Source organism: Pseudophryne corroboree, chromosome 5, assembly GCF_028390025.1.
Source record: "Pseudophryne corroboree isolate aPseCor3 chromosome 5, aPseCor3.hap2, whole genome shotgun sequence".
In the NCBI taxonomy this organism is placed as follows: Eukaryota; Metazoa; Chordata; class Amphibia; order Anura; family Myobatrachidae; genus Pseudophryne; species Pseudophryne corroboree.
In genome coordinates, this window is record NC_086448.1 from 214,401,728 (window position 1) to 214,427,318 (window position 25,591).

Genomic DNA, 25,591 nt, shown 5'->3' on the forward strand with positions numbered 1-25,591 from the left:
GACCAAAATCACCATGGGGGTCATTCCGAGTTGTTCGCTGGCAAGCTGCTTTTAGCAGCTTTGCACACGCTAAGCCGCCGCCTACTGGGAGTGAATCTTAGCTTATCAAAATTGCGAACGAAAGATTAGCAGAATTGCGAATAGACACTTCTTAGCAGTTTCTGAGTAGCTCCACACTTACTCGGCATCTGCGATCAGTTAAGTGCTTGTCGTTCCTGGTTTGACGTCACAAACACACCCAGCGTTCGCCCAGACACTCCTCCGTTTCTCCAGCCACTCCCGCGTTTTTCCCAGAAACGGTAGCGTTTTTTCACACACACCCATAAAACGTCCTGTTTCCGCCCAGAAACACCCACTTCCTGTCAATCACATTACTATCACCAGAACGAAGAAAAAACCTCGTAATGCCGTGAGTAAAATTCCTAACTGCATAGCAAATTTACTTGGCGCAGTCGCACTGTGGACATTGCGCATGCGCATTAGCGACTATTCGCTCCGTTGCGACAAAAAAATAACGAGCTAACAACTCGGAATGACCCCCCATGTCTCTTCTGTCTAATGTCTGGCCATAAAGGAACCTCAGGTGAAATCACTTTTCCTGCCTGGTGACACCACTTTACTAAGCAGATTCCATCCAGATTCCTATTGTTCTGTTAGTTGCAGCTAGGAGAATTAGCTTTTCTTATGGTGGTAGGTTTTCACTAAACGTATAATACCTACAGCTAAATAAATGTCTAAATAGAAGATTCTAAAGATATAAAAATTTGGAAGAAAAACAATATAAATAATTTCTTTATTATGACTCGACACAGCTCATTCTCTATAAAAGTACAGATACTTGGGGCCAGATTCAGGGGCGGAACTGTGGGAGGCAGTGGAGTCGGCTGCCGCTGGGCTCCTGGCCACAAGGGGGCGCATCTCCTCCACTGTCTCACGCAGCCTGAGGACTGCGCTGCTATTGCAGATGGAGGAGCTGTGTCAATGACACGGAAGCTGCCTCCTGTAGAGAGAGATGGCACTGGCTGCAGCTAGGGGGAGCTCCAGAGCACAGCTCCTCCCGGGCCCTTAGTAAGCCAGCCGAGGGAAGCTCAGAACTCTCTGCTCCTCCATGCTCTGGATGATAGCCAAAGGTAGGCACTGTGTGGGGGGTGGGGGAGAGGTGTATTTGGGGGGAAGTACTGTGTTTTGTGTGTGCTTGTTTTTAAGTGAGGTGTGTGTGTTTTTAAGGAAAGTTGTACATTCAAGTAAAAGAGGCATGTGTGTGTGTGATGTGTGTGAGAGTGGCATGTGTGTGAGAGGCATGTATGTGTATGTAAGTGGGAGGCATGTGTATGTAAGTGAGAGGCATGTGTGTGTGTGTGTGTGTGTGTGTGTGTGTGTGAGAGGCATGTGTATGTAAGTGGGAGGCATGTGTATGTAAGTGAGAGGCATGTGTGTGTGTGTGAGAGGCATGTGTATGTAAGGGGCCCTACACACTCGGCGATGCGCCGCTGAGGTGCCCGACGGCCGACGAGCGACCCAGCGGCGGGGGGGGCAGTGAAGGGGGGAGTGAAGTTTCTTCACTCCCCCCGTCACCCGGCTCCGTAGACTTGCAGGCAAATATGGACGATCTCGTCCATATTGGCCGGCATGCACAGCCGACATGGCCCCAGCGATGAACGAGCGCGGGGTCGCGCATCGTTCATCGCTGGGGACTCCACACTGCACGATATGAACGATATCTCGTTCATTAATGAACAAGATCGTTCATATCGTGCAGTGAAATCGCTATGTGTGTAGGGCCTATAAGTGAGAGGCATGTGTATGTAAGTGAGAGGCATGTGTATGTGAGAGGCATGTGTATGTGAGAGGCATGTGTATGTGAGAGGTGTGTGTAAGTGAGAGGCACGTGTGTGAGAGGTGTGTGTAAGTGAGAAGTGTATGTAAGTGAGAGGCGTGTGTGTTTAAGTGAGACGTGTGTTTAAGTGAATGAGGCGTTTGTCTTTTTTTTAATATATATCTAGTGTTCACGCTAGGTGTCTGCCCCTTTTTTAGACAGCTGAATCCCGCCCTGCCCGTTTTTGTGCGCCCTGCCGCCCCGCCGTTTGCTGCCTGCCGGACCCCGCCACGTCGCCGGATCCAGCCGTGCGCCGCCGGACCCGGTACGTACATGAGAGTCCCCCTGGGCTAAATTAACCTTGTAAGTATTTTGCAGCTGTAAACATTAATCTCAGTGCTTTCTACCTGGTGCAGTGTGCCTCAGTGCTCTCTACCTGGTGCAGTGTGCCTCAGTGCTCTACCTGGTGCAGTGTGCCTCAGTGCTCTACCTGGTGCAGTGTGCCTCAGTGCTCCCTACCTGGTGCAGTGTGCCATTAGTGCTCCCTACCTGGTGCAGTGTGCCTGAGTGCTCCCTACCTGGTGCAGTGTGCCTGAGTGCTCCCTACCTGGTGCAGTGTGCCTCAGTGCTCCCTACCTGGTGCAGTGTGCCTCAGTGCTCTCTACCTGGTGCAGTGTGCCTCAGTGCTCTCTACCTGGTGCAGTGTGCCTCAGTGCTCTCTACCTGGTGCAGTGTGCCTCAGTGCTCTCTACCTGGTGCAGTGTGCCTCAGTGCTCTCTACCTGGTGCAGTGTGCCTCAGTGCTCTCTACCTGGTGCAGTGTGCCTCAGTGCTCTCTACCTGGTGCAGTGTGCCTCAGTGCTCTCTACCTGGTGCAGTGTGCCTCAGTGCTCTCTACCTGGTGCAGTGTGCCTCAGTGCTCTCTACCTGGTACAATGTGCCTCAGTGCTCCCTACCTGACGCAATGTGTATAATGTGCTCTATCTGGCGCAATGTGTATAATGTGCTCTATCTGGCGCAATGTGTATAATGTGCTCTATCTGGCGCAATGTGTATAATGTGCTCTATCTGGCGCAATGTGTATAATGTGCTCTATCTGGCGCAATATGTATAACGTGCTCTAGCCTCTACCTGGCGCAGTGTGTATAGGAGGTTCTAACTGGTGCAATGTGTATTAGGGGCACTACCGTGTGGTGTAATGTGAATTGACACTATTATGTGGCCACGCCCCTTCCCCACGAAACAACGCCCCTAGATTTTTGCTGCGCACCTTCGGTGCGCACTGTCCATGTTTTGCCCATAGGAATGGGAGCACCAAGCATTATAGTATGTACCTAAGTTTGCCCATTTAACTTAAAAATTTACCCTCACGAATGAAAAATGTGCCCTCCCCGTGATCAGCACCCTGCCCTAAAAAAAAAATACTACAGTGAACACTAATTATATTGGCACACCGCTGCGCCAAAGCATCTCCATGGAGACCTGGTGGGTGAGGGAGCACTGTAGGTGTACTATAATGGTATGCTGGTGTCTGTTTTATTGTAATGACTGACTTGGAATGCGTCCACTTTCTATGTGTATCTATATTACTATTGGGAAAGGTACCTGAGCACCCTTCTACTGTTCACCCTGGGTGCGGGATAGCTACATATGGTATGTGTGTGTATATGTAGGGGGGCACCAAAATGTATCATGCCTCCGGGCGACTGGGACGAACTTACGCCACTAGCCAGATTCAAACCTGATCACTGCTGTGCGTTTTCGCACAGCAGGCAATTATCGATAGACTGCGCATGCGTATGCACCGCAATGTGCATGTGTGGCCAAACAACAATGGTCATCGCCGAACAGCAATTGGCTGGTGCGAAAATTTCAGTCGCACAGCCATTCGCATGCTGATTGACAGGAAGAGGCCGTTTGTGAGTGGTAACTGACCGTTTTCTGGGAGTGTCAGGGAAAGCGCAGGCGTTCCTAAGCTAAAATTGCAAAACTACAACTGAAGCTGAGTGAGGGCCTTGAGGACTAATTCAGATCTGATTGCTGCTGTGCGATTTCGCCCAGCCGGCGATCAGATCCGAACTGCGCATGCGTATTCACCGCAATGCGCAGGCGCGTCGGACGGCTACAATGGGCATCGGCAGTCAGCGACGGGATTGTGCGATGGGCTACATTTGCACGGGCATTTGCAAGGTGATTGGCAGGAAGAGGCCATTTGTGGGTGGTAACTGACCGTTTTCAGGGAGTGTCCGGAAAAACGCAGGTGGGCTCAAGCGTTTTCAGGGAAGGTCTCTGACATCAGCTCCGCCTCCAATCAGCAGGATTCAATCGCACTGGAGGAGTAAGTCCCGGGCTGCGCAGAGACTGCACAAACTGATTTTTGCGCAGCTCTGCAACACATAGGAACGCACACTTGCACAGCAAAAATACACTCCCCCTGTAGGCAGCGACTATCTTATCGCAGGGCAGCAAAAAACGCAGCCCAGCAATCAGATCTGAATTAGGCCCTTGGTTCCCTATAATAGTTGCAAGTTGCAGAATAAAACTTGGTGCATAGTTTGTTTGTGGCTTGAATCAAATATGTAGAATTGCTAAAGAAAATGTCCTGTATTTTCTATAATGCCAACAGGGTTTAAAAATCTATGTGATCAACTACAGTTTGGTGCCAAATGAAAGCCTTATCTATACAGAAAAACAATACATTTAAATAAAAAAAAAAATAATCCTGATGAGATCACTGTAACCCTAAATAGTGAAAATCTAGTGCCCATTTGAATAAGACTTCTGGCGCTGGAAGGCTTAAGATGAACAGCAAGTACTGCTTATACTGTATACACAAGAAACAATTCAAACTGATATGGACAATTCCTTCTAGAGAATGCTGGTTGATCTGTAAGCTTATCCTCATAATCTGCTTCCCAGCTCTGTCGGCAATATCCCTTGAGAGCTGGCCAGTCAGGGATCTCTCTATGAATACAGTGGACTCTCCACATCAGTTTCCGTAGCACAGGTGTTGACGCACTTACTGAAATGTGAGAAGCCAGGAAAAATGTAAATCCCCCATTAGGAATTTAAAAGCAGTGTTTCAATGTAAATGAAGTAATATAAACTTGATATTACCCAGGGGCATTCTATTGTTATGTAGGTAATGAGCAGATACCACTGTATACAGCACTAGAATAAGCTTTGTACTATGGTAAGGGACAGGATGGTTGCAGCAATTCCAAGTTCCAACCATTCAGTCAATTGCTAATATCCAGGAAGTTCTGCTACTGATATCTGTAGAGATACATTGCTACTGTACTTTGGTAACAAATAATTAATACATGCCAACCAGTATATTTACAACTAAACTCTACTTGTGTACTTTGTACCTGACATACAATGTAGAATACTGTAGTACTGCAGTACGTAAATGTACTGCTAGGGCATTTTGTAGAACAGACTGACAATAGATTTTCAAATGTCTATAATATTGTTAATATTGATGGTACCTTCTTCATAGCTGATATTCTTTAATCCTTCATACTTGTGTGATCACTTCCCCTAGTTTTGAACTATTGTTTTGTGTGCCAAATTCCACGATTGTTTTCTGTAAAATATTTGCAGTAAATCTTTACAATTTATGGAAATTAGTAATCTGTGTGACATGGGGTTGGCTTCAAAGATATCTGCATGATATTTACAGTTACTGAAACTGCACGGGGTTCAACGGCACAAATATAGCATCATTCTGGAGGCGGTACCCCAACTCACACATATGCCACAACCCAGTGCTGGACTGGGGTATGAAGGGGAAAATGCAGTAAGTTGGATGTAACTTATCATATCAGAACAGGCTCCCCGGGTCACGGTTTTGGCTAGCGTACACCAAAAGGAGGTCCGACCAGGCCCCTTACTCCCTAGTATGTCTTCTGGGATCCAATGTTACTACTTTGGGAAGATTTCTTCCAAATCCATCCAGTGGAAGGCTAAAACCAGAGCCGTAAGGAGACTTTTTGGTGCCCTGTGTCAGGGAGAGATTTTGCGCGTCCCTTCCACACCATTTTTCCAATAGGTAGATAAAGCGCATGCCTTGTGGGGAAGGGGCATGACAAGATTGATCCCAGGGAAAGCCCACATTTTATATATATTATAAATATATAATATAATATATTATTATATATTACAGGTTGAGTATCCCATATCCAAATATTCCGAAATACGGAATATTCCGAAATACGGAATTTTTTGAATGAGAGTGAGATAGTGAAACCTTTGTTTTCTGATGGCTCAATGTACACACACTTGGTTTAATGCACAAAGTTATTAAAAATATTGGTTAAAATGACCTTTGGGCTGTGTGTATAAGGTGTATATGAAACATAAATGCATTCTGTGCCTAGACTTAGGCCCCATCGCCATGATATCTCATTATGGTATGCAATTATTCCAAAATACGGAAAAATCCAATATCCAAAATAATTCTGGTCCCAAGCATTTTGGATAAGGGATACTCAACCTGTATATAATATATAATTAATACACACACATTTTTAGACCACTGTAAGAAAATGGATTAGGCCAAAAATCCTCTTTATACCACATTCATGCACTTAACTTGAGAGCTTGTTGTTGTTATTCAGTTACAATACCCTTTATTAAATAACACATTTCAATAATATGCCATAACCCGGGATTCAAACCTATAACCTGTTGAATTCTAATGAAACACCCTACTCTTTGAGCTATTTGATTCTGCATAAAAACTATGAACATTATATGAAGCTACTGGTACTGTGCAAAATAATAATCAGCCTTGCAATTGAGCAGATCTACAGTATGTAGTGTGCAGCCACACATCCAGTCTCTTACAGACACACACTAGGTATTAGCGACAGAAGGGGTCAGGATAGGAAACAAGGGCAGTCAGGAGATGCTGAACTTCAAAAAGGGGAGAAGCTTCAAGTGAAAGTAATTAAAACAGATAATTTATAAGTGCCACCAACACGCAGCCTACCCTGCCCCCTCTGCACACACCTAGTTACGGCCCTGGTTCAAACTAGGCTGATCGGGTCACAGTGGTCTCTGGCGTATTCCGCCTAGAGGTCCGACCACCCCCAACCCCATAATATGTCTTCTGGGATGCAATGTTTCCACTCAGTGAAGTTTTATTCCAAATCCATCCAATGGCAGACCCAGAACAGGCTACACGGGTCAAAGTTCTGGCCAGTGTACACCAACGTGTGGTTCGGCCGGGACCCCAACGCCCTACTATGTCTTCTGGGATTGAATGTTAACACTCTGTGAAGTTTTCTTCCAAATCTATTCAGTGGAAGGCCCAGAACAGGCTCCCAGAGTCAAAGTTCTGCCTGACGCATTCCGTCGTGAGGTCCGACCACAGTACAATCAAACAAACAAGAGCAATGCATTATATACATATATATATAAATATATATATATATATATATATATGGAAAAGGTAGATAAGATACTTCTAAGTGACCATTGGTGGCGTAAGCATATATAGAGACTGCGTAATTATAAAAAGGTATGTACGGGGTTTTATTTCAAAAATAACAATTAAAAAACAAATATACACAAAAATGTAAAAAACGCATGATAGGTAATCCAAAATATTTGTCAAGCAGCAAAGTGAGTTAATGCATGTATCTATCTATGTGTTCTTTTTATAAATGACACACTCTAGAAAACATATAAAAAAACATATAAAAGAGGAGGATGTAAAGACCCCTTGATGAAGTCAGATCAGACGAAACGCACTGGGTGATACCTGATACTACTACATAATTCTCAGCTAAGATATTTTTATGTATCTTCCTATCCTTGATACATACAGCTAGAAGATTTTTATATATATATTTATATATTCTAAATTATCCATTCTTTTACGACCTCCTTTTTTATATGTTTTTATATGTTTTCTAGTGTGTTTTTTATAAAAAGAACACATAGATACATGCATTGACTAATATTTTTGTGTATATTTGTTTTTTAATTGTTATTTTTGAAATAAAAGCCTGTACATACCTTTTTATAATTACGCAGTCTCTATATATACTTACGCCACCAAAGGTCACTTAGAAGTATCTTATCTACCTTTTCCATTTTCCAATTTTAACCTGGCACATGTACTAGTGTGGGACATATTTAAGATACAGCAGACGCCCTCTATACACCAGGGAGTGGCACGAAGAGACTGCAGCGTTGGGGGTACCAATTTGCTGACACATTGTGATAAATAGACTACTGCTCTCTTGGCGCTGTTAGCTCTCCCCATATATATATATATATATATATGTATATATATACACATCATATATATATATATAAATATTTATATATATATATATGTATATGTACATACATTTTATATATATATATATATATATATATATATACGGCCATGGCCCTAAAAGGGGTGGATTTCTTTTGTTGAAACCCTTCCAGTATTTTAAGTTGGATAGTGAAGGGTATGTGTACCAAGTTCGGTCCAGATCCATCATACCGTTTATGAGCCCTCGAAGATCAAAAATACATACAGTATATACATATACACATATCTCCCTGTACTATGAATAGATGCCGTCACACGCACATGACATCTGTTCACCCACTGCGTATGTGCTCCCCCACCACGGACCACTGTGGCCCACGGGTCGGACAGTCCCAGAGAAATGAGACTGTCCTGATGAAAGTGGGACAGTTGGGAGGTATACAATATATATATTTTTGAAAATGAAAGATGCATTTATTATTAGGAGAAATAGTATTTTATATTGTGTGGTTCTTTGACATAAAAATAGGATTACATTTGATATCAAGAAAATAATAAAAACCTAGAAAAATAATTTACTATTTTTGACAGCATTACGCTCATAACATCATTTAAAAATCTGAACTTTGGTAAAATTAGCAATTGAGTTTAAAACTGTTCATAAATCAAATTTCTCTTACATGGCTTGTGACTTGCTCCTTGTCGGAACATGTCACATATCATTTCAGGCTCTATATTGTGAATTACATTTCAGGAGTGACCTTATCGCTTTAATATATACCATGCGTGCTTGTGATGTACACAGCTATATATTTCCTGATTTCTGATGCAGAAACACAATTTTACAAATCCTTGCAGTATACAGACCCCTTGGCACCTTTCAAATAGAATAAGGCGAGGGAAGTGGTCTGTGTATTTGAAACTAGGAGAAAGATTTGCTGAATGCTGTTTTTGTAGAATGCATTTCTCAAGTCACAGCATATGGCTAGGAAGAAACAAGTGTTATCTTCAAAGAAAGATCCTTAAGACCAGCATAAACAAACACTTTGCCTTATCAAGTCAAAGGAATTGGTTACAATAGAACAGGTAGCCTTGCAGTATTGTGGATAAGATACTGTAGTAAAGCAATCAGATCACCAAATGCCTGCAAAGGCATTATTAGTACAAACAGTAAACCATTTCTAAAGTACACAAGCTCTGCAAACAATCCAATTGTAGAAGGAAATACTTTGATTCAAGATAGTGTCTGTTGTGAATGTGAATAATCCTGCATTTTTGTGCACTGATGGGGAATGGCTTTCCTTATAGCCAATGAATGTACCCTTCCGCATAACCCAGTCTTCAGATCGCTCTCCCATCCTCACGCCTTGGCTATCGCTGCCTCGCTTATTTCCTGACACCAGGCCACCTCCCGCTTGCTTGTGCCTCATGTCACCTGTCGGTCTCCCTCAACCCTTAGATTGTAAGCTCCTTAGAGCAGGGCTCACTTCCCTCTTGTTCTCACAGTCCTCTTCTCTTGCACTTCAATTACAGCTCTCTCCCACTCAGTGACTGTCTATATCTGCATTTCCTTCTGCTCGTGACTGTTTATCTCTTCCAACGGCTGCCCGCCCCCAGTAGTACGCCGATTACTCCTTTGCTTCCTTACATCTCAGCTGTATTGTGTACTGGGAACTGTGGTGCTAATTGTTACCTGTGCTCTGTTTTAGTTTTCTGTGATGTTAAGTTCTGTATACCCTGTATTGTTCTAAGGTGTACTGTATGTACGGCGCTGCGTAACAATGGTGGCGCCTTATAAATATGTTGTAATAATAATAATAATCATAAGAATAATACAGATGCATCCACATACAGCTAGCCTCAATACACCATGCAGCGCAATATGCCTGGTCTGAGTGAGTCACCGGCTCCCATGCAACTATGCTAACATCAGGCGACTTTTTTTGCCGAAAATGCATTTTGGTCCCAACGCAGTGTGACTAGGACACACAGGGAGACTGTGCTGGTTAATTTTATATATATTTACATGAAACTTGTATATAGTATGTGACTGAGGGGGATATTAAATTAACTGCGGTAAATTACCGCAGTTATTGGATTTCCCCGGGGCTGTCCAATTAGCCCCTGACTGACTGCACTCATAGGAAATTAGGCTTCATGTGCCTTAGGCACGCAATGCAGAATCTCTGATAAGCAGCCCTCAGAGACCCATTATTGCGCGATAACACATGGGTCCACGGTAAAAGTGGGCTACTATTGGATAGCCCGATATACTATCAGCCTATTTTAGTCCATTTTTGCTGTGCGGTTAATTTACGCCGGCAATTGGATACTGGTTTGTGTCTGTATATGGAGCAGAACAGAACTTGTATTGGAAAAAAGCTTTGGCTGCTACACTGCAGCACTTATACAGCTCTTACACGTATACTGTTTCAGACTCAGTTGCACACAGAAGTGTCACATAAAAGTGTTGCATATCAAATTAATCAACACAGCATCCATTGTGATGTGACTAAGGTGCATTTTCAGCAAAAAAGGCGCCCGACGTTAGAAGATTCTCACCTGACCTGGCTGTTTGACGTGACTGCAGCAAAGATGTATGATGATGGACATATCTGTATGTCACTGAAAATATAAGGTGCATTGTGAAAGGTCACTACACCACTACATATACAATAACTACATATACAATAGGGAAGCATTCAAGTTGCCGGCTGCCAGGATCCCAGCGGTAAGGAGACTGATGCCAGAATCTCAACAACCGCTAAAATACCGGTGGTCGGAAACCCACCCGTTGCCCAGAACCCCCACTTGGGTGGTGGTCCATGCAACCACCCAAGGGGGAATATAACCCCCGGGCCCAAATCGTGACGAGTGCAGCAAGCCTACAAGGGGAAATTCTGCGCTCGCCGTTGGTATTCTGGCTGTTGGCATCCCGGCGTCGGCGTAGTGTATTTCTGCTCACAAGCATTGCTCGCAAAATGATTCTTACAAGGACTCAGGAGTTACCATGAGAAAACAATGCCCGCATAATATTTTAGCAACCTTCTCCAAATTGTGTACTGCAGTCACTTGGAGGAGGGGGACCATGTCCAATCTCTGTGTGGGTCTCCCCCACTAAGGTCAGCACATATGCAAGTTTTTTTGGTGCTTTCTCTACTGCGAATATCACTGGGAAAATGACACTGGTGCTATTTTCTGGTGGCTCCTTCAGCGGTGGCTGAAAGTTAAATATATTCAATGGGTGCACATGTGTATAGTGGGCACCTTTTGACTCAGGGGCTCATGTGCACCAAACACCCTGCTCATTGTAGATACACCAGTGATATTAATTGCTGTCTGTGTACCAGGGACGTGTAGTCAGGGTAGACATGGGAGGAAGACTCCTGAAATTTTATAGACAAACAATTAGAATACAAATAAGATATTTGTAACATAAACATCTTTATTTATTGTAATTCTTTTTTGTGGAGATCCCTGGAGCTGCAGGGAGATGAGATATGAGGCAGCAACAACTCTGCCTCGGTTCTACAGTCAGACACTGCTTTGCAGAGCTGGGGGTTGGGCTCACTGGCGTATCTATAATAGGTGCAGTGTGTGCGGTGCACACGGGCCCCTGGGTCCAGAGGGGGCCCACACCGCACCCATTTCTTCTATACTTACCTTTCCGGCGTCCATCGGCGACTGTGTGTGGGTGCTGCCAGCGCACTGAGCGTTAGAGACTCTGGCACTGTGCCAGAGTCTATAGCAAGAGGAAGAGCGACCCGGCACCGGTCTATAATTTAATTGTTGATTAAAGAAGAAACCAAAAATTGGACAATTTCTAAGTAAATCTTAAGTTTAAAGTCCAGTATGGGGGTGCGCCCAGAGCCAGAAACACATATGTAAACAAAGGGAGAAGAAAGAAGGCTCTTGTGTGGGCGCACTCATTACTTAGTAGAAATCACTTGGAAGATTAACCCATTGGGTTAATCAGTCGCTGATAAAATACAATTTATTATGAAAACATATATTTAAAATTAATTTAATTGCCCCTTATCCAAAAAATGTGAATGATCCTAGATATATGGATAAAAATGTTCTGGTCCTGCCTCAGGAAATGAGATAGAGAAGGGTGAAGACACAGTGAGTCATAAACCCATCTCATCCGACCAGTACAGATAATCTGTATTAATGAGACCAAATGGTCAGTAGATTTATAATCCTGTCATAAACCAAAGCAGGAATTGGCAGCTTTGTTTTAACAATATGAAGATGCTATAATATTGGTATATCGTAATTTATGAAAAGGAGAGGAAAAATATCCTAATTGGAGATGAAAAGGATAGACACAATTGGTGATACTGCTGTTGGAGTCACCTGCCACCTAACATACAGGATGATTGTTGCTCTACAACACTGGGTATTCCCTGTGAGTCTCCTCTTCAGGTACTAACTCAGCCCACACTGTTTCGCTTCCAAGATCGGACGAGATCGGGCATTAGCAGTGTGGTTTGATAGTAGAGAAAATAGGGCCAGACTCCAATGAGAGTGCACCTATATATGACAGAGTGACGGTTAGGTCACAGAGATGCAGTGTGGATCTGCTGTTTATGTTAGGCAGGAGGCATCAAATTCCACTGGGGTGGTACTGTGCCCCTGGATCATAAATGAGAGTCCACGAAAAGGGAAGAGGAAAGGAGTATGTACACTATAGCGTATAGTAGTGTACACCTTTCTCCAAATTGATGGATATAGGATATAGGTATAAATTTAATGCATATATATCAGAGTGTACCAAAACGGAAGTTATTTGGTTATATATGCAGTGATACTGTGATTATTGACAGGGAAAAAAATCTACAAGTAAGTATTTAAAGTTTAGATTATTCTTGCTGGTATCAGAATTATAATTCTGGAAATATAGTCACTAGAGATACAAGATGTAAACTGTAACTGTTGCAATAAATGGTACATTAGGTAACATTGGTGGATTCATGCTTGGTCTTAAGCAGCAGTAAAGTGCTGGGATTACTAGGAGAAAATCACAAGAAAAAGTGCATAATTGTCTTCTTAACAAATATAACTTATTCCTAGTGAAAAATCTATGTATCGTCACAATTTGTGATATCAGACCTGTATAATTCCAGGGATATAGATACAATTCTAAGACAGCTGGGCACAATGACCCAAAATGACCAGATGGAATAATCTGACCTGAGGCTGGAAAGATATTTCAAATGCAGCTGGACAAACCTAGACCCATTTGGACTGGAAAACGCGTTTCACCCCTGTGGGGCTTGCTCACTTCCTGAAGTGAGCAAGCCCCACAGGGGTGAAACGCGTTTTCCAGTCCAAATGGGTCTAGGTTTGTCCAGCTGCATTTGAAATATCTTTCCAGCCTCAGGTCAGATTATTCCATCTGGTCATTTTGGGTCATTGTGCCCAGCTGTCTTAGAATTGTATCTATATCCCTGGAATTATACAGGTCTGATATCACAAATTGTGACGATACATAGATTTTTCACTAGGAATAAGTTATATTTGTTAAGAAGACAATTATGCACTTTTTCTTGTGATTTTCTCCTAGTAATCCCAGCACTTTACTGCTGCTTAAGACCAAGCATGAATCCACCAATGTTACCTAATGTACCATTTATTGCAACAGTTACAGCTTACATCTTGTATCTCTAGTGACTATATTTCCAGAATTATAATTCTGATACCAGCAAGAATAATCTAAACTTTAAATACTTACTTGTAGATTTTTTTCCCTGTCAATAATCACAGTATCACTGCATATATAACCAAATAACTTCCGTTTTGGTACACTCTGATATATATGCATTAAATTTATACCTATATCCTATATCCATCAATTTGGAGAAAGATGTACACTACTATACGCTATAGTGTACATACTCCTTTCCTCTTCCCTTTTCGTGGACTCTCATTTATGATCCAGGGGCACAGTACCACCCCAGTGGAATTTGATGCCTCCTGCCTAACATAAACAGCAGATCCACACTGCATCTCTGTGACCTAACCGTCACTCTGTCATATATAGGTGCACTCTCATTGGAGTCTGGCCCTATTTTCTCTACTATCAAACCACACTGCTAATGCCCGATCTCGTCCGATCTTGGAAGCGAAACAGTGTGGGCTGAGTTAGTACCTGAAGAGGAGACTCACAGGGAATACCCAGTGTTGTAGAGCAACAATCATCCTGTATGTTAGGTGGCAGGTGACTCCAACAGCAGTATCACCAATTGTGTCTATCCTTTTCATCTCCAATTAGGATATTTTTCCTCTCCTTTTCATAAATTACGATATACCAATATTATAGCATCTTCATATTGTTAAAACAAAGCTGCCAATTCCTGCTTTGGTTTATGACAGGATTATAAATCTACTGACCATTTGGTCTCATTAATACAGATTATCTGTACTGGTCGGATGAGATGGGTTTATGACTCACTGTGTCTTCACCCTTCTCTATCTCATTTCCTGAGGCAGGACCAGAACATTTTTATCCATATATCTAGGATCATTCACATTTTTTGGATAAGGGGCAATTAAATTAATTTTAAATATATGTTTTCATAATAAATTGTATTTTATCAGCGACTGATTAACCCAATGGGTTAATCTTCCAAGTGATTTCTACTAAGTAATGACTGTGCCAGAGTCTACAGCGCATGCGCAGGACTACGGAAAAATGGCGCAGCGGCCATTTTTCAGAGTCCTGTGCATGCGCTGTAGACTCCGGCACTGTGCCAGAGTCACAGCGCTGAGAGCACTAGCAGTGGCGGTGATGGCTACAGGAGAGGAGAGGGCCCACACACAGAGTCTGAGCATGGGTCCCCTCCTCTCTATAAACGCAGCTGGTTGGGCTGCACCATGGACAGTAAAGCTGCACAGAAAGGGAGCTAAAAGAGGCATGCCTCATAGTGCGGGGGTGTGCCTTGTGCACTGATGGTCACTTAGATGTGTTATGTGACCAGGAAGTGCTCTGTAGTCGGAAGCTCAGGGCCCTTCAGTATGGGATGCTGCTGCAGCTTAGTTTGCATGCTGATACCCTGTGCAGTGTGCGCACATGCAGAAGCCACACTGCGCGTGTGCACACAGTGAGAGATGTGAAGGCATCTCACATGTGTGAACGCCTCTACCTTACTGACAGGCAGAGGCGTTTGCGGGGCAGGCGGGGGCATCGCGGTGGTGCTTTAAGGGCATTGCAGTGTTATTGGGGGTGCACAGACTAGACACCGCAGGCGCGTCCAGACCATTTGCGGGGCAGGCCGTGGCAGCTGCGTAACGTCTCATGCAGCCGCTGTATCCCAAAACATTGTGGCTAACCATCTGCTTTAGCACCTAGGCTGTGTAGATAGAGGGCTACCCTAAACATGCGAAAGCATCGCCGTTGTGTGATGCTTTTGCATGTTTGTGGGGGTGCAGTACCTGGCATGCGGGGCACATTTGCCCTGTGCTGGGTGTCACCCCGCATGTTAGTGAAATGGATTGTAGATGTGCGATTTTTTTGCACATTTGCGATCCATGCTGAATTAGGCACTCAGCAGCAGCAAGAGAAGATGTATGGATACATGTAGGTGAATCAATGGACATTGGCCTTCATTCCGAGTTGTTCGCTCGCTAGCTGCTTTTAGCAGCTTTGTACACGCTGAGCCGCCGCCTACTGGGAGTGAATCTTAGCTTTGCAGAATTGCGAACGAAAGATTTGCATAATTGCGAATAGAAATTTCTTTGCAGTTTCTGAGTAGCTCGGGACTTACTCTGCCACTGCGATCAGTTCAGTCAGTTTCGTTCCTGGTTTGACGTCACAAACACACCCAGCGTTCGCCCAGAGACTCCCCCGTTTCTCCAGCCACTCCCGCGTTTTTCCCAGAAACGGCAGCGTTTTTCCGCACACACCCATAAAACGGCCAGTTTCCGCCCAGAAACACCCACTTCCTGTCAATCACACTCCGATCACCAGAACGAAGAAATTTCTTCGTTAAGCCGTGAGTAAAATACCTAACTTTTTGGCAAATTTACTTGGCGCAGACGCACTGCGAACATTGCGCATGCGCAGTTTGCGACAAATCGCTCCGTTGCGAAAACCACTAACGAGCGAACAACTCGGAATGAGGGCCATTGTAGCTTAGTGTAGTGAGGGAAGAGTTACAGTGAGTAGGGGGTGATGCAGACTCCCAGCATTCAGACCCATTCCCATGTGTTCCTCCTCAGCCATTCACCTTACCGCATGTCACTACTGTGTACAATGAAGTCGGCAAAGCATTCAGATCAGTGGATTTGAATGTCACTTTCTGGCCGCATGTTGGATTTAAAATTACCAATACCTCTTTCACATTGCCAGTGCCGGATCATACCCGGGAATTGGAAACGGGTCATTCCCGGGTGGGATCCGGCACTGGACACTAATGGAAGGCTTCCCAACCCGGCAACATGCCACGTCGGTTGCCATAGTGGCAGGGGGCAGAGGCGGCACTGGGAGATGAGCTGATCTCCGCACCGAGTCTCCCTATGTAATGAAAGGGTCCGGTTCACGCTGCCACTGACCCGCTATTCAAACCAGGAATAACACTGCTTTATTCCCGGGTTGAATTACCGGGTCAAGCGACCTGGGAATTCGACCACAGCCCTTTCACACCGCACACCGACCCGTGTCGACTCGGCAATATGCCGGTGTCAATACCGGGTTATTTGTGTTGTGTGAAAGGGGTAAAAACTAAACAAGCCCTGCATTTTATAACCTACTGATTCAAGACTCTTTAAGTTATCATTTAGCTGATGGATACTTCATATTCTACTTAAGCAATATTTATAAACATTTATAACATTTAAAATATAATGGGAACAACTTTTTGTTTCCTTTATAAGGATACTAACATTATCCATAGGGGGTCATTCTGATTCTGTTTGTCGCAGTGGTGCAAATGGGTCAGGTCTGTGCCTGCGTAGCGGCCGCATTGAGCATGCGCATCGTTGCCCAGCGACGGCCGTCGCCGGGCAATGACTAGAAGAACGAAGAAAGCGATCACTGGAGTGATCGCAAGAAGATTGACAGCAGGAAGGCGTTCCGGGGCGGCAACTCACTGTTTTCTGGGAGTGGTGAGTCCAATGCAGGCGTGTCCAGGTGTTTGGAGGGCGGATGTCTGACGTCAGTTCCGGGACCTGCATCGCTGGATCGATCACACAGGGTAAATAACTCTCTTCTTTTACAGGAAACTTTTTTTGCATAGCAGGGCTGCACAAGCGTTCGCATCCCTGCTATGCAGAAATCCACTCCCCATAGGCGGCATCTAGTTGATAGCATGGGCAGCAAAAAGTTGTTACGTGTGATCAACTTAGAATGACCCCCATGGTCTTAGTATTTTGGCGGTAAAGGTGGGTACACACTGGCCGATATATCGGCCGTTCTCTTGAACGGCCGATATATCGCTGGTCCTTCGGCCAGTGTGTACGGGCAATAGGTCTGTGAACTCCGTCGTTCACAGACATATTGCGTCGGCCCCACAGCACAGCCAAAGGCCAATATATCTACCGATATATTGGCGCGTCACTGTGTGTGTACGGGCGATTCGGCCGACTGCCCGTACACATGCTGTGGCAGCCGGCGGTGATTGACAGCTGAACTGGGCGGCCGTCTGTACACGCCCGCCCAGTTAATGACGTATCGCGTTGGCCCCATAGCACAGCCGACGGGCAATATATCTACCGATATATTGGCACGTCGCTGTGTGTGTACGGGCGGTTGGCCGGCCGACCGTACACATGCTGTGGCAGCCGGCGGTGATTGACAGCTGAACACACTGCCCGATCCGTCCATAGATATCAATTGATCGGCAGATATATCTATCAGTGTGTACCCACCTTAAGAGTCCATGTGTTCATTTTACGAATGGCCACAGCTTTTATTCCCCCCCCCCCCCCCCCACCCACACACACACCCCTACCCGGAGGAGACTGTAACTGAACTTTTAAAAAAAATTGTGCTAATAGTATAATTGGGGTGATTGATCCCAGGTATTTATTTGCCATTATGGGGACTGTAAACATAAATTTGGCTCGCATTCTTTGGATCAACACAATTGGAAATTAGAAATGGCTGACCTTTAACTGTTTCAGAATTAAACATATTTTCTGCAATAAAGTAGTATAAAGAGGTTTTTTTTTATTAACCTATTAACCTCTTTATACATACAGTGTTATATATAATATACTTTATTATGCTCATGTGTTGTGTCATGTGTGTGTTTTTTTTTTCTTTTTAGTCTAGTGATGAACATTTTGGATAAGAATGATCCCATATGGTTCCCTTCTGTTTTGCTCATGCATCATTGATTCAGAAAAGCAATGTAATTTGTATGGTGGCTCTTTCACTCCCTTCTCCGACACAGTGTGATTTGATAGCTTTAGTAGTTGTAAGCTGAACTTTTTATTGTAAAAAAAAGCAAATATATCATTGCCATTAAATTAGTTCATGTTTGATTTTCAACTAAGATAAGGATATGTTGAATGTGACTAATGTACTAGAAAAGGGCCGTAAGCAGTTCACTGGATTAGAGCACAAAGATCAGAGCACAGGAGACATGTTTATAGTTTTAGCTCTTATTTAAAGTTTTATGTCCTTTTAAGAAGTGTCAGTACATCATCTCTGCTTAAAAACATCTACATTTTTGTCAGACAAAATGAATAATTGCAATCCCACTGAACTGCAATTCCCAATGACCCGACTGAATGTAGAAATCTATGCAATTGTCTTTCTTAGTTGTCTTCCATGTCTGGAATTTCTCCAGGTTTTGGTAAATTCACCCTCTGTTTTCCGTGCACCTGGCCATGTTTTTGTGTCGTGCAGCTGAAATAAAACATGCAGACTGAGTATGACACTTTAAGGCATTTAACTGCTGCTAGAGCAACCTTGTTATGATGTCCTGTAATGAGCAGAGCCAGATTAAGGGTGGTCCCAGGGGGTCAGTACACCAGGCCCCCTTGTTTTAAGGGGCCCTCCTGACCAGAGCTCTTTAACGCTCTGTTGCCACTCTCTAGGCTGCCGGGGCACAAGGCTGGACATTGCTTGACTCAGTCCCCGACTGTGCTGCCCGAGAGGAAGCCACATGCATAGCCGTACTACTCTCCCTGCTGCACCCTCTTGTCTTGGTGCCCTGGGCCCCCCAAGGGCTTAATCCAGCCCGGGTAATGAGAGTAATCTGGCTACACTGGATCTTCTGCTTAGTGGCATAAAGTCCAAGAGAGGCTTCTTTGTATGCAAAGATGTGGATAGGCTCTGATTGGATGGATACTTATTGCTGAGCACCCCTATTTTTGCAATTGACCCCATGATTGTCACACCTCTGTTGGTTTGTCAACTGTTGGATTGTCAACCACATCTGTTGGTTTCTCAGGACAACATTCAGTACAATGTAATATGAAGGTACAGTAGACTAGGAGTAATATTATAATATGCTTACAAAGCTGTCACTAGAGTGCTGATTACATGCAATAGTCTCTTACTGCAGGATTAGCTCCAACGTGGCAGTAGCAGGGCAATTCAAAATTCTGCTGTCAGCTGGTTGGGTATGTTAGTCAGAATCAGTGCATGTCTTTCTGCTGGATGTGGAAAGGAATGGGATTCATATAGCAGTTCATTGGGATGGACATCTGTAACTATTTCACTGCTATCATAATGCCAACAACACATATGATAATCAAAGCTAAAAATTCAGACAAATGACTTTGTACTCCGATCCCTTTCTTTCTTGGTTCTTCTTCCTTTCAACAAAGGTGTTGTTATACACAAATGATACACAATTGATTCATATTGAGTTTAGAAAATAAGTAATATTTGAGCAAAGAACTCAGAATCCCCACCTATACTTACTAAAACAATCTTTATTTAAGAATTCTGTTACAAAAATATATTTCTGTTAATCTAAAATTGGCCAAGAACTTACTGCAGTGTCAATGTATTCCACATTCTTCATCTTTTCTCATCTGCTTTTTGGACTATGACATGCGATTTTTATGGGGAATATGGTAATTTTCTTGCAAATCTAAGAGAGTAATGCTGGGCACACATCAGCCTGAGCAGCCAATAATCAGCTCATTGGGCCAATAATTGAAGTGTAATGCTGCGACCGTGCAGTAATTATTGGTCTGTCAGACATGCAAAATCATCCAACATGTCTGTTGCCATAGTATACCAATGTATGGCAAAGATATAGACTGTAGTCAGTATGTCAGATAATTGGTTTGTCAGACTGACAAACAATCTCAAAGTGTGCGCCCAGCACAAGAAAAGTGTGCCCATGAGTAATATTGCTCAGAAATGTAACCAAATCTGCCAGCCAGGGTCCAAATTTCAAGACCGTGTAATAAAATCAGCATTGCCAAAGAGTGGAACAATTAGATTTACAAGGCGACAAGCCGAAGCATTTACAAACCAAATCCTAGAATGTTCTAGAATGGGATTTCACAGGATGCATGAAACAGATGAAAGTTATATCTATTTGTCTGACTTTTTTACCTTCTCTCTCTCTCTCTCTCTCTCTCTCTCCCTCTCCCTTTAATTGTTATTTTATCCAAGAAATGAAGGTCTCAGAGTCTCTAAGCCACCCTCTGCCCAACATGTACACTACTCTTAATTTTGCCAATGCAACCAAAACAGATGATGACAATTTAATTTAATACTGCTATTTTCATTGCCTCTTTGTGCTGGTCAATTACTCTTATTGGATGATAAGAACTGGTGATGACAATGTGTTAAATAGTTTTGTAGACTTATTTCACTGCTCGTCATGTTCAGTCTTCTGCATTATTAATTAACATTAGTGAAAGGAATGAGGGAACTATCATCTGTCTATTCCCTCTCTTCCATCGTACAAACACTGACGAAGATATTCTAATGTACTGTTTTTCTTTTGCATAAATCATTTACCATATTTTTGATGCATGAATTTAAATGTATGCTGATGCATCTCTGACAGTTTGAGGATAAAAGTTTTTTTTCATATGTGATGAACAAAAAATCATCTTTAAATGATTTAAGATGAATCTGTCTTCTTTGTATCACAGAGAGGATTAAACATCAAATGTTTTGCTTAATCCATGGACGTTTTTTTTCTCTATGGACCAAAGACTTGGTTATTCGCTGGTCTAGTTACCTAGAGAAGCAAACTTTGAATATTTTTAATAAAAATAAAGTTTTATCATAAAAAATAATTCAGTAAATTCTGTCTAAAAATGTTTAATCTATTGTGTTGAGCAGTTTTCTGTGTATCTTATGGGGGTGCTCACATTTTTTTTGGCTAATCATAGAAAACCTGTAATAATAGAATAGGACACCGTGTGATATGTTGATCCTTTATTTTTTATATTGCGATGTCTTAAGATAACGAGCAGAGAGGGTAAACATGCTGATCTGCATGTAGCACAGGGGAGCCCAAAAAGGAAGAGGGGAAATAATCTAAGTGGAGGAAGGAATATTTCAAAGTGGATAAAAACAGAGGTTTTCCAACAGATATTGGATGAATGTTATAAGGAGCCATTTATCATAGATCGCATTTTCAATGCGAGCTGGGCGGGATCTTCAGATGGCGGTAGCTGCGGGGGCCAATATCGGGAATGCTTCACATTCTGGATATTGGTAAATCTGGCAGCATTGCATCCCTCATAGAAACCTATGGAGGATGCGACTGCGGGAGGCAATGGAGGGATCGCAGTAGGTATCAGCGATATCTGCTGCGGTCCCTACCACATACATTCAGATGATACCTAATTTTTGCGGCTAACCCCCGAAAACTAGAGTTTTGGGTGAAAAAAACACAAATAAGCAATGATAAATGGGCCCCGTAGTGAGATGCTACGGTTCCCATAGTTTGGAAGAATATAGGAAAGAGTTGTGGAGAACAGTGAGCATGTTTTCCATTCTGGAGAGATTTGTGTGTAATGAAGGAGCATGAGTTCTGACCTTCTCTCCCTTTACACTCCCACCCGTCCTCTTTGCTCTGCTAATGCACGCCGACTCTCCTGTCTACTGATTACCTCCTCCCACTCCTACCTCCAAGATTTTTCACGTGCTGCTCCATTTCTCTGGAATTCCCTACCTCTCCCTCTCAGACTCTACACATCTCTACAAAACTGCAAACGGGCTCTCAAGACCCACTTCTTCACCAAACCCAGCCAAATTTCATCTTAACCCTCTGTTTCACACTCTCTATGTACCCCGTCTGTGTCACCCCTGTCTGTCTACCCCTCCCCTTTAGAATGTAAGCTCTCACGAGCAGGGCCCTTTTCCCTCATGTGCTTATCCTTTTTCTTACTTTAATAATCTTCAACTGCACCAAATCCAGCAGTCTTCTGCCACCTGATACTTATTCCAGTGTCTGCAGCTATGTTTATTTACCCTGTACTTGTCCTATATTGTCGTCAACTGTAAGTTGCTGTTTTCCCGTTTTGATGATTTGTTTATGTACTCTGTAATTGGACACTGCGGAACCCTTGTGGTGCCATATAAATAAAGGATAATAATAATAATTATGAGGCTTCCTCCATTTTAGTGCAGGCTGACAGGTAGCAGCTGCTGTAATGTGATGTATGAGTTTATTTCAGTGGTGAGAAGCCCCAGGTAAGCTCAGCGACAGAAGGAAAAACTTGGGAGAAAAAGGCACTACAATACCCAGTAATGAGGTTACCAAATGTTGAATGTCTATCCAGAAGTTACAAATTTTGGGACAGAGCCACCAGATGAAAGATGAGATATGATCCCTACACAACATAGTCCCTCCAGCATCAACTAGATTTGTCTACATCCATTTTGTGTAGTTGGGTAGGGGCATAATCAGTGGTGCAAGTGGAAATTTTTCTTAGTGGTACTGATAGTAAAAATGGGCATGGTCACATGTCGTGAGGAGGCGTGGTCACACAAAACTATGGAGCCGCTACATGACAATAGGGGCATTTCCACATAATGTCACACACCGTAATGCCCTTTACACATTATGCCAGACACCGTAACACCCTTACACATTATGCCACACACCATAACGCCCATTATATATATAATGCCTATATATAATGCCACACACCATAATGCCCATTACATATTATACCACACACTGTAATGCCTATTACATATTATGCCACACACAGTTATACCACTGACACCATTTTACAAAAATGCCCCTTATAAATTATGCCCCAGCGGTGGGTTGGTGGTACTTAATGGTACTCCGTACTACCATACTTTTAGCACTGGGCATCATACCAACAGGATAATAATTTTAGTATCTTTCATTGTATGCGAATGAAAATAGAACTAGAATCCGCATTAGAGTGAATTTCCTCCCAGTCCTCATCATTTAAAGATACTTCCAAGTCTGACTACCAAACGGACTATAATATGGTCTTGGCACATCTCATAATTAAGCATTCATATATACATAGTAAGGGGTTTGCAGTGCACATCATCAGTTCTTAGCAAAGGTGGCCACAAACTGTGTACTGTGCAATTATTGGGCCGGTCAGGAAACATGGCAGGCGCCAAATGATGCCCTGTATCTGTAGCCTTAGGTGAAATAAGAGTTTTCCTGTCTCTCAAGAGATAATCTGGAATACAAATGACTCTCCGTGCTAGGAGAATACAAGCATGAAAAGTAATATTATAAAATGTGTCTATGACACAATGCAGTAACTAGGCTCTTCCTTACTCCCTCCTTATATATATGCGCTATGGGAATATTATAAAATGTGTCTATGACACAATGCTGTAACTAGGCTCTTCCTTACTCCCCCCTTTTACATATACATTTTAGGAATAGCCAAAAGGATGTCACAGATCAATATAATAAAAAATGGAATCTTGTAGAATGACCGAGTTGTAATGCAGTTGGTGGGTTTTCTCCCTTGATTCTCCCCACATCTGAGACCAGCCTTGGTACATGAGGTCCCATGTGTTAACTCTATTCTAAAGGTTTGGGACAGAGTAAATCAAAGATTAGAACTAGCGTCCTACCCCTCGCCTCGATTCCTCTCTGGAGACATCCCCACTCTTTTCGTTGGGTTGTATGACTTCCTACATGCGCCCTTGGGCCTTGGTTGGTATAACTATGTTCCTACATATTTTGGAAGACTTTGTTCCTCCTAACTTTGAGGGATTGTGTGAAAAATACGGTCTGCAGGCCAAGCATCAGTTTGCATACTTACAAATCACCACCTTCATTCGTACTGAGAGTAAGTTGAACAAACTTAGGAAACCTAACTCATTTGAATATCTATGCATATATGACTTGGGCCATAGGGGTGCTATTTCAATTTTTAATTTCTCTTTGGCCACCCTATCCACTACTTTTAAAGAACCTTTCAAAACAGGCCTGGGAGCAGGATTTGGGGACGACCCTGGAAGCATCAGATTGGTCAGAGATTAGGCAATGGGTTTCCAAAACTTCCATTACTTCTAACATCAACATCCAACTTCTTACAAAATTTATTTACGTTGGTACCCAGTCCCTGAAAAATTACATTGTACAGATGTATCCGCTTACATCATTGCTGCATTCACGCTAAACAGCCCGTGGCAGGACTCAGTAGCGACAAGCATCTTTTTATGCATTTTTCCTAAGCAGATCCTGCTGATTAAAATGACAGGCAGCATGCCTATATTATGTTACATACATAATATAGGCATGCTGCCTGTCATTTTAATCAGCTGCCTGTCATTTTGAGGCTGTATCTGCATCCGAAATGCCATGTTACAGTGTTTTCCAGGAATAGCATTTTGTATGCAAATACAGTCACAGTCATACACAGAATATAGGCATACATACTATTGCATTACTTTGTGACTAAGATGCATTTTCATGGGAAAATGCAAAAAAAGACGTTCGCCACTCACACGTTATGTGTAACGTGACATGTAGCACACGGAGCAAAGATCTCTATATACAGTATGCTTCATCTTCAGCCCTGTGTTGGATACAGTGTGGGCAGACAGGGACATACAGTATAAACATATTTGGTGGGATTGTCCACTGGTATCGGCATAATGGAACGATGTTATCTCTCTGATTAGTGAGGTGGCTGCCTACTCTCCTCCCATAATCCCTTTACATATCCTACTTTGTAAATCAATAAAGGGGGTTTTCAAACCCTTGAACAACCTCAGTAGCCACATATTTAATGCGTCTAAACATCTAGTTGCCAAAAACTCAGAAATCACGGTCGCTGGACACTGTAATGTAGGGGAGTCGCAGTTGGGGTTCCTAGTCTCGAGAAACTCTTTAGCCTAATCCACTGTTTTCACAGCAAGAATTGAATTGTCCTTATGCATTTGCAGCTGGAAAGAGAAATCCCAAAGATTTTTGTAACTATGCTGATGTAAAATCTGTGCGATAGACTGAATATCCCACCAAATGTCTATAATAGAAGGGACCAAGGGCGTAATTCAGACCGCATCGCTGCATAGCTATCACAGTCTGAGTTACTATGCGCAGTGCAGCCAGTGAGATG

The 25,591-nt window shown here is 43.1% G+C and overlaps 1 long non-coding RNA gene across 1 annotated transcript in view; it reads left to right on the forward strand.

The window, feature by feature from the left end:
- The first annotated feature begins 985 nt into the window (after positions 1-985).
- LOC134928935 (uncharacterized) overlaps positions 986-25,591 on the forward strand; it is a 331,597-nt gene continuing 306,991 nt past the window's right edge. Inside the window, exons 1-2 of the long non-coding RNA XR_010178139.1 lie at positions 986-1,130; positions 2,035-2,141. This is a non-coding gene — a long non-coding RNA (uncharacterized LOC134928935). The remainder of the gene's footprint in view (positions 1,131-2,034; positions 2,142-25,591) is intronic.